This window comes from Alexandromys fortis, unplaced genomic scaffold, assembly GCF_014885135.2.
Source record: "Alexandromys fortis isolate MF-2015 unplaced genomic scaffold, M_Fortis_MF-2015_v1.1 scaffold_38, whole genome shotgun sequence".
Taxonomy (NCBI): Eukaryota; Metazoa; Chordata; class Mammalia; order Rodentia; family Cricetidae; genus Alexandromys; species Alexandromys fortis.
In genome coordinates, this window is record NW_026067916.1 from 8,944,758 (window position 1) to 8,955,633 (window position 10,876).

Genomic DNA, 10,876 nt, shown 5'->3' on the forward strand with positions numbered 1-10,876 from the left:
GTTCCCTGTCCCGGGCTGCTTCCGCGGTCAGAAACTCACTCACCCCAGTGATGTCTCTCCTGGTGCCTGGACCGGAACTCCTTGCTGCTTGCCGTATCTCGTAAACAAAGGACCTACCTAGCTTGCTGCAGGCAGGCTAGTGGGGACAAAGGAGCTAGCACCCTCCCGTTTGCCCTGCCGATTCAGATTCCTTTTACTGAAGTCTTACCTGACTATAACCCAGTTGTACTAAGTTACTATTCTGCCTGAGCCTAAAGTTGTTCTGTGGCATTAGTGTATCTAAATCTTTTGTTGATGATAACATTGTTCTATATTCTTCAGGATTTCCTGTGTTTTGAAATAAAAGGTAGTAATATCTGGTGTCAGCTCATAGAAGCTGTGGTGTGCAGAGCATAGAAGTCATCACTCCTATCCTTAAAATAATAAAAATCTAGGAAAAGTCTAAATGCATGACTTTGGTTTGGAAGAGAATTGACGTGTCAGAAGAAACTGGCCCTTGGTGATTGGAACAACAGGCAGAAACAACTGTCACCGTCAGAAACTATTTCTATGGGGATAACCACTGACGCTGGGTGCGCTAGTAATGTTTAATGCTAATATTGACAAGGAAGCTAAAGGGGACTATCAAAAGAATAAGAAACTCATGGGAAGTGTTGAAACAGTCTCTTTGTGAGTGATTTGAAAAGCTTGAGGCACTGACTCGGTCTTGATAAAGAAAGAACCTTCCACTGCCCTGTGCAAAGAAAACTATGATTGTCAAGTAGACTTGGCAAGATGGAGGGGAAAGTATTCTTCGTAGAATAAATAAACCACTTACCACAGCATATTTCCTATTCAAATGAAAAGACTAGACCAGATCTTTATTCTCTCTATGATCAGGTGCTCAGGTGCTTTTCTTCTTTCTATCTCAGATAAGAGAAGAGAATACTGAAGATCACCCGCGACCATCACTTGTAGACATGAGGACAATAAATGAATGGGATTTAATTATGTAAGTGTGGACTCTCTTCCCATCTCACTTTTCCCCAGCTCCGTCTCAGTACACACAGTAGAAAGAGGGTGTATTTAAATTCAAACAGAAGCAGAGACATTACTAGTTATTCTAGCAAAGTACCTATGGTAGAAATCATGGGCAGGAAAGGGAACCTAAACTTCTGAAAAGTACTACTACACAGGAAACAAACAATTCACATTGAAGCTTGTATGCTTCTTCTGGTGTTCTCATCAATTAATTTCTTCAATCTTGTAAAGTTTGCAATAAATATTTCATTTTTTAGATTTATGACAAGATAGAATTGAGGTTATTTTCAGTGTAAACATTCCTTGATTTTTTTTTTCAAAATTGTCTATGCATAGGAAGGATACTGATTTTTTTTTTTTGTTAATTTGGTATCTTGCTATTTTGACTCATGAGTTTATTAATTGCCAAATCGTTCTGTTAGGGTTATTTTGTTGTTTACTTATAGAATTATAAATAATGTCATTTGTAAATACAGGTACTTTGACTTTCTCCTTTCCTATTTTATCCCTTCTAGCTCCTTCAGTTATTTTATGAATCAATCTGAGACTATTGAATAGTTAAGGGGAAAGTAGGCATTCTTGTATTGTTCTTAATTTTAGTCTAAGTGATTTTATTTTATTTTATTTTTTTCTCCATTTAGCAGGGTGTTGACTGTGGTCTTGCTTATATTGCCTTTTTTATATTGTGCTATGTCCCCCTAGATCCCTAGATTTTTTAGAACTTTTGTCATGAAGAGATGTTGGATTTTATCAAAGGACTATTCTTAACCTATTGTCATGATCACTTGTTTTTCCTTATTTGAGTCTATTTGTGCAGTGAATTTTATTTACTGATATAGCTCCTACTTTTCAACACAGTGTGTCTTGCCCTTAAACAGAAAATTGCAAGGAATGCTGGAAGTCAAAGAAGAAAACTCAATCAAAAGTAACAAATCTCACTGTTTTTAAAAGACAATGAAAATGAAAACTATAGCATATATGACCCACAGTTTTAATGTATCTGACAAAATTACTACGATCATGTGACTAGTAGAAAATATATAACCAAGAGTAAACTATAATGGAAAACATGGGATTTGTATAAGTATGTGTTAGTGTTAGTTCACTGTTTGTAATAAATGTACCACAGGCAGTTATAGAAAAATCCAACAAGCTATAATGGGTATGTTAAACAAACAGAAAGGGATGAAAATACTCCCAGAAATAGATTGTATAATTTGTTTGAAGGAGAGAGGGGAGGCTCTAGGAGGATTTGCAAAGAGGAATAATGTAATTTAACTATAATCTCAAACACTTTTAAAATGTGCTCAAAAATGAATTTATCTTCCTGAAAAGGGTTTATTTTCATTATTTTTTAATGATATATGCCCCCTACCCATTTGTACTTGTGCTTTTGTGTGTGTGTGAATATAAAAGCAGGTACCTGAAAAGGCCAGAGTCCTCAAGTCTAACTGGGTTAGAGTTATAAGTAGTTGTGAACTTCCTGATATCTGTTCTGGGAATTGAACTCAGATTCTCTGAAAGAGCAAAACACCTTCTTAAACATTATGAATCACAGATTTTGTCCTTAAGTATAAAAAAAAAAATCACTGGTCAATGTGTTAAGTACAAAGCAGTAAAGATGAAGATTTGTTGAGATGTTGCCTTTTGAAAGTTATGTTGTGATAAAAATGAAAGGAAGAAAAGCGAGAGGAAGGAAAAGAAGGATAGGGACCTGGACATGGAAGAACAGAAAGATTCAGATCTTACATCATACACAGCATCTGTGAATCTTCAACCCCTTCCATAGATTCTGGATTCTGTTGCTGATGTTTAGTTTGCTCAGCCTGATAGATAATAGTCTGAAATTAAAAAAAAGCAGGTTATAGAATAAAGTAAGTAGTGAATGCACAATTCTATTAAAAATTAATTTGGATCGTTAAGGAGATGAGACCTGGATTAAAATGAGATTAAACACTAAATCAAAATATTGTCTCTTCTTTTGGCAATTTTTAAATAAAATAATACTACTATTTTACTTCACCTATGTGTTAATTACATACACCATACAATTCTTTATGAGTGCATATTTAATAAATATAACCTCCCAAATAAATTATGTAGTAATGTTTTAATAGATGTATTATTTAAACATTTATTAGCAATTAACCTCTTTTATAATTTCAACAACTAAATTGAAAATTGGATCTCTGAATACAGCACAGTTGAGATTAAATACTTCACGTCTAAAATACTGTTTGTGGATGTGCAGGGACGGGTACAGCAGTCCTTGGGGGCCCAGTGAGTCATCACAGAAGCGACTGTGAGCACAGATCTCCATGTTAACCGTCCAGGACCCACGGGGCACGCGGCTTTCTTTGGAGATTCGTGAGGAGATTTCTTGTTTTTTTCTAAAGTTAGAAGAAAAGATCCAAAACCCAATTTTACTTAAGTAGATGCCAAGGGGGAAGATTTGCTAATGGAAAACCGAGAAACCTGTTTCTTTATTCAGTATTTAAAATGCAAATTAAAACCAATGCAACAGGAATTCAGAACATGTTCGAGATTCTCTGGAAATAAGAGCTTAAATAGCATTAGTGTGGGTTCATGAAAATTTTCAGAATGAGATAACTACATATATGTCAATATTAGAAAATAAAACTTTCAAAATACCCCAAATCATGTAAAGATAAATATTATAAGTTTAATATTTCTTCTTTTATCACTTTTAGATGTATTGTTTTTACCAAAGGTATTTTGTGTGTTTCATGCAGAATCAAATCTTGTACAAAGAGGACTTTTATTATCTATAGCTAGATATGACATCAGGATGGCATGTGTCTTTACAATACATCATATTTATAACTTGGCAATTCATACTCTTAAATCTGGTTCTATATAAAAATATGATCATAAACATCAAGCCAGAATCAAAAGCCATGAGACTCTTCCAGCTTGGATTAGCTGCTCTTCAGTCTTAGCTATATGTTAGGTCTTTCATTGCTAAAATTTTCATTTTCTCCTCCAAGTATTCAATGATGAACATGCAGTTTTAATAAATGGCATCTGTTTTACTTTTGATTTCTTCAGCTTCTCAGCCATCCAAGCCTAAGAATTACATGAACACCTACGAGTTGGAGATCAAAGCGTACAGCAATGTCGTTCTGATACTAGGTTTAAATTTCTTAATGATCATTTTTGTCTAATTCGCAAATAAAATGGATTTGATGTTAGCTAAATATACTTCCAGAGAAAAATAAAACCTTGATGAAATTACATTTCTGTTGTGAGCTTCAAATTTATGGAGTAACATTTGTAAATTTAGACAAAATGCCATAGGGACTTGCTTCTGGTATCCATATGATCCTTAATGCTATTTTTTTTTTAAAGTTTATCACTTGAAAAGAAAAGTTTAATAGATTATTTTTTCAATCTAGTTAATATGCATGTATTTTTTGACAAAACGGAGATGAATTAATGTATGAAACAGATTCCAAAGACATTACAAATGGTAGATAAGATAACTAAGTGATGTTTTCATGTTTTTAGTGATTTTTTTTACAAACTGTGGTTTAATAGTTTCATTGAAACTCGGGTGCATATTTTTCCACATTTTTATACTTCTTAAGCCAAAACGTTTAAAAAGGTGGCTCCTAATAAACCTTGCCTGGGTTTGTGAATCAGAAAATTAGAAAGAATCTGAGAACTTGAAGGATATAGTTCAGTGTCCAGAGAGATGGCACATCAGGTTAAAGCATTCTTTGAACAAACTTGATGACTTGATTTTGAGCCCTAAAACTCACTTCGAAAAGCAAGATAATTCATCAGAGGACTCCCACTGTGAGATGAGAAGCAGAGACATAGCTTCACCTGGAAGCTCCTAGGCCAGCCAACCAGGAGCAGCCAGAGAAACCCTGATCAATTAGGTGAAAGGGGATGACTGACTTCTCAAAGTTGTCCTGTGACCTCTACACATAAGCAGGGTGTGGTATGTGTGCCTAGAATCTCACAAACAAATCACACACAAATAATAACAAATAACAACGGTATCAATAATAATAATTATATTTTTTAACGAAAGAAGTTCAGAGACCATCATGGAGCAGCTTTATAAGAAATACTGTAAGCCCAGTAACCTTAGGGTCATATCACACAATTTGTGTAGAAAGCAAAACTCACTGACAAGTGTTAGACAGAATGCTATTGAGAATTAGAGCTTCTTTCTATATAAGCATATCATATAATTTAATTTAATAGGATATGTATTTGTAAATAATATTACTAAGAATGTATGAAGGAGAAAAGATGTTTTTGACATGTACAAAAAGTCCAGAAAAATTTTTGAAATGTTAAACCAAATCACTAAGTGATAAGAAAAGATTCCATAATAATATAATTTAATTGATAACAATTTTTCTACCTTAAGGAGAAAGAACACTAAGTATGCTTGTCTCTGTCAACATGGTCCTCCACCCTTTACTCTAGCTCTAGTTGGGGTGGGGAGGGAGAGAGGAGGAGGAGTATATGTTTGTGTATGTTTACCAATAATATCCAAGTTCAAGGCCAGTGTATGTGTGTATGCTTATCCATGATATCCAAGTTCAAGGTATATGCTTAGGTTATGAAATAATTCAAATGAAGATTTACACTATTTTAGATTTAGTTGTAATAAAATGAAATAAATATTTTGCTTTGGTACCAGGTAGATATATAAAAGTATTCTTTCAGTCACTTAGCCACCTAAAATCCCCACTAACACAACAGCGTTAAAGCCAAATGCAACAATGTATTAATACCACAATTCTAAATCCTAAAAGAATGCCTAATCTCTGATATACATTGTGATGAATACCCAATTAATGGAACACAACAGTGATATACATAATTTAAAACAGCTGAACATTAATAAAATACAGATATAAAGTGCATTCGTATACTTATATAATTTCATACAGTTCTTATCATGATAAGAAAATGTCTAAACTATTGTGTCATTTGTAAATGTCATGAATTCATAGAAATTAAATATTTCTATATATGTTCACCTTTTTGTCCAATCTAAATAGAAATGAAAGACTTTTTCAGGCATGCTTGCCAGTGATTTTTTAGTATGCATATTTCCTTGTTGTGACATGTTAAACAACCCTCGTTAAATCACAAGCCTACAATTTTGTAGATAAATATTTGCATTGGCAATTAATTTACACACACACATTAAATTTGACATTTTATGTGGCACATAAGCTTTTAAAAATGAGCCATAGTCATTATACTCACACTATCCAAGTGGTATAAAACAGCATAAAACTAAAGAAATAGCCAAAATGTAAATGAAATGTTATTTTAAAATGTGAAGTGTAGGCCCAATGGAGGAAGGTATAATATCTCTTTAACAAATTAAGGTAGTTGTGTGAAGTTTGTCATATTTTAGCAGAGGCTAAAATCTTAAGTAAACTGCATCCACAGGAAGAAGGAGATTTCGTGTTTGAAGAATATGAAGCATGAGCTAGGACACCATAATGATGATACATTCCTACTTCACCAAGCCAAAGATTGTTCCGCAGTGGTAAGAAGTAAAAACTAGAGACAGGAAATGGAGCTGGGACCTGTGCTAAAGCCCTGCTGCTAGGACACGGCAGAGAAGGGCAACTGAGTAGAAAAGTGGGCTGTAAATGTGTCAGAGAAGATGATAGTGGAGGGTGATTCCCTGGAGAGTGAAAGGTGCAAAGAAATGGAGGATGTGGATATCCAATTATTAATATTAATGTACAATAGCAATGTACTCAGAGGAAAACTGTGGAGTTTTAATACAGAGAACAACAATAACCAAAAAAAAAAACCAACAAAGGAAATAAATTACATAAAAGATTGAAAAGAAAAGAAAAAAACTTTCAGATATATTTATTTTTTAATTTCATTTTAAACATTCTTTTTTATTTTATTTTTTCTTAAATTCTTTTTTATCAAGTATTTTTATTGCTTTTATTGAGCTATATATTTTTCTCCACTCCCCTTCCTTCCTCCCCCTTCCCCTTCTGCCATCTCCCATGGTCCTCATGCTCCCACTTGCTCAGGAGATCTTGTCTTTTCCTACTTCTCGTGTAGATTAGATCCATTTATTTCTCTCTTAGGGTCATGGGTGTTGCCTAGGTTCTCTGGGGTTGTGAATTGTAGGCTGTTTTTTCTTCTTTATGTCTAACAGTCACTTGTGAGGGAGTACACATTATATTTGACTTTCTGGATCTGGGTTACCTCACTCAATATGACATTTTCTAGATCAAGGGGCATTTAGGTTGTTTCCAGGTTCTCACTAATAGAAATAATGTTGCTATGAACAAGTTGAGCACATGTCCTCATATGGTTGAGAACCTTTTGTATACCCAAAAGTGGTATTGCTGGGTCTTGAGGTAGGTTTTTTCCTAATTTTCTAAGAAATAATCAGACTGATTTCCAAAGGGGCTGTACCAGTTTGCACTTCCACCAGCAATGTAGGTGTGTTCCCTTTACCCAACATCCTCTCCAGCATAAGTTGTCATCAGTGTTTTTGATCTTGGCCATTCTTATAGGTGTAAAAATGGAATCTCAGAGTTATTTTGATTTGCATTTGATTTGATTTGCATTTCTCTGATGCCTAAGGATGTTGAATATTTCCTTAAGTTTCTTTCAGCCATTTCAGATTTCTCTGTGGAGAGCTCCCTGATTGGTCTGTGCCTCATTTTTTGACTGGATTATTTGTTCATTTCATGACCAATTTCTTGAGTTCTTTGTATATTTTGGAGATCGTCCCTCTGTCCAGTGTGGGGTTGGTGAAGATCTTTTCCCATTCTGTAGGCTGTTGTTTTGTCTTATCAAATGTGTCCTTTGCTTTACAGAAGTTTCTCAATTTTGGGGGTCATTTATGTAAACTATCATATCATCAGCAAATAGTGAGAATTTTACTTCTTTTCTGATTTGTATACCCTTGATCTCCATTTGTTTTCTTGCTCTAGCTAGAACCTCAAGTACTACATAGAATACATATGGAGAGAGTAGGCAACCTTGTATTGTTCCTGATTTTTGCAGGATAGTTTTGAGTTTCCCTCAATTCAGTTTGATGTTGGCTGTTCGCTTGATGTATATTGCCTGTATTATATTTAGGTATGTTCCTTATATCCCTGTTCTCTCCAAGATGTTTGCCATTAAGGATGTTGTAATTGTCGAAGACTTTTTCAGCATCTAATGAGATGATCTTGTGCATTGTTTTCAGTTTGTTTTTATGGTGGATTACATTGACATATTTCCGTACATTGAACCATTCCTGCATGTCTGGGATGAAGCCGACTTGGTCATGGTACATGAGTTTTCTGATGTGTCCTTGGATTCAGTTTGCCAATATTTTATTGAGTATTTTTGCATCAATGCTCATGAGTGAAATTCATTTGTAATTCTTTTCCTTAGTAATGTCTTTGTGTGGTTTGGGCATCAGGGTAATTGTAGCCTCGTAAAAAGATTTTGGCAGTGTCCTCCTGTTCTTATATTTTGGAACATTTTGAGGAGTATTGGTATTAGTTCTTCTTTGAAAATCTTGTAAAATTCTGTGCTGAAACCATTTGGTCCTGGTCATTTTTGATGACTATTTCTATTCCTTTAACAGTTATGGGTCTATTTAATTTGCTTATCTGGTCTTGATTTAATTTTGGTAAGTGATAGTTACCCAGAAAATTGTTGATTTCTTTTAAGTTTTCTAATTTTGTGGAGTATAGGGTTTCAATTCTCTGGATTTCCTCCATGTCTGTTGTTATGTCCCCCTTTTCATTTTTGATTTTGTTAATTTAGAATTCTCTCTCTGCCTTTTGTTTAGTTTGGATAAAAGTTTGTCTAATTTGTTGATTTTCTCAAAGAACCAACTGTTTGTCTTATTGATTCTCTGTATTGATTTATTTGTTTCTATTCTTTTGATTTCAGCACTCAATTTGATTATTTACTGCCATATAATCCTCCTGGGTGAGTTTGCTTGTTTTTGTTCTAGAGTTTTCATGTGTTCTGTTAACTCACTAGTGTGGGATTTTTCTAACTTGTTAATATAGACATTTAGCACTATGGATTTTCCTCTTAACACTGCTTTCACTGTGTGCCACGAATTTGGGTATGTTGTGTGGTCATTTTGTTTTAGGAAGTCTTTAATTCCTATATTTCCTCCTTGACCCATTGGTAACTCTGGTGAGCATTATTTAATTTACAAGTGTTTATGAGCTTTCTAAAATTAGTGTTGCTGTTGAATTCTAATTTTAAGCCATGGTGGTCCGATAAGATACATGGAGTTATTACATTTTTTTGTATCTGTTGAGGTTTGCTTTGTTACCTAGCATGTGGTCAAGTTTTGAGAAGGTTTCATGAGGTCTGAGCAGAAGGTATTTTCTTTAAATCCCTTGTGTCACCTATAAAATTATCTCATGTTTTTCAAATCATATGATGCCTAAGAGCCATGGTTTATTCGTCAGGTATAAAAACACTTCATAAGATCTTTATAAGAAGTATGAATAATTCACAGATATTACTAAGCAAATATTTGGTACAAACTACACAAGGGATATCAGCTACATTTTTATTAATGTGCCTGCTTTGCATTTATACATAACTCACAGGAGAAAAAGCCAGAGGACCATGTGACAGATAATAAAAAAATGCTTTTTATTGTCATATTAAGCTTAAAATGCATTTTATTTTTATATTTATAAATATTATGTTTGGCAATATTTTCTACAAAAAGCCAGGTGGCCTATATTCTCTACTTCAGATACAGTAAAGACTATTGCAATTTCTCAGTTCTGTTATTGTAGCACAGGAGCAGAAGAAATTCACAGCCTTAAAATGCTTGGGGTTGGTAGATTAGCAGTAAATTTTATTTCTAGAAATAGGTGGTGAGTGAGAGTGAGCCACAACTGCTCTTTGCTCATCTCCCACCTGAAACATCATCTCGAAAAATGCATAATTATAATATTTAAGTTAATATAGAATTCTTAGTCATGCCACGCAGTTCTTCTTTAAAATTTTTCTTTTATGCATGCCTATGCATATTATTGATATGTTTTAGGTGAACTGCTGCATACCTATGAAAGCTTTTTTTTTAATTTTTTTTTATTGAGAATAAGAAAAAAAAGTTTCCGCCTAAAAATATGGAACACTTCACGAATTTGCGTGTCATCCTTGCGCAGGGGCCATGCTAATCTTCTCTGTATCGTTCCAATTTTAGTATATGTGCTGCCGAAGCGAGCACCATATGAAAGCTTTTATAAGCTTTTTTTTTCTTCTCGAAAATATATTTAAAGTCTAAATGTTACCAGTGTTTGAAAATATCACTTCTGACACCCTTGCCTAAAGGGGGTATTTATTTTTGTAGGATTTTCTTTGTATCAGATACTTGCTATGTTACCTATATTATTAAGAATAAAAATAATAAGTGATACTAGTCATTTGAAATTTAAGTACAATTTATGGACTATATCATTTTTTATTCTATTCTAACAGACTTACTTTAAACTGACATTGTTCTCATTAAAGCATAAGTTTAAAATAGAAAAAAAGGAAATTATCTGAAGTAAAACTGACCTATGGAAAAAAATTGAAGCTTTTCTCAAAGAAAGCATGTATCTTCTGCTCTCATTAATAAAGTAATGTTTAGAAAAGTTTCTAAAATCTAGTCTTGATAGGCAACTACCCAAAGGATAAACATTTATTTAGTTGCTTCATTCTAACTAAATGAAATAATATTGACTCAGGCCAGCTGGCTTGGGTCTGAAAAAGCCTGGGTTAAAACCGGTCTCGCTGAACATAGCGGACAATGAGGACTGCTGAGACCTCAAGAACAATGGCAATGGGTTTTTGATCCTACTGCACC

General features: G+C 33.9%; 1 non-coding gene across 1 annotated transcript; it reads right to left on the bottom strand.

The window, feature by feature from the left end:
- Window positions 1-10,148: 10,148 nt before the first annotated feature.
- LOC126500188 (U6 spliceosomal RNA) lies at window positions 10,149-10,255 on the bottom strand. The gene has a single exon (XR_007591269.1). It is a non-coding gene; the product is annotated as a U6 spliceosomal RNA (small nuclear RNA).
- Window positions 10,256-10,876: the final 621 nt, after the last annotated feature.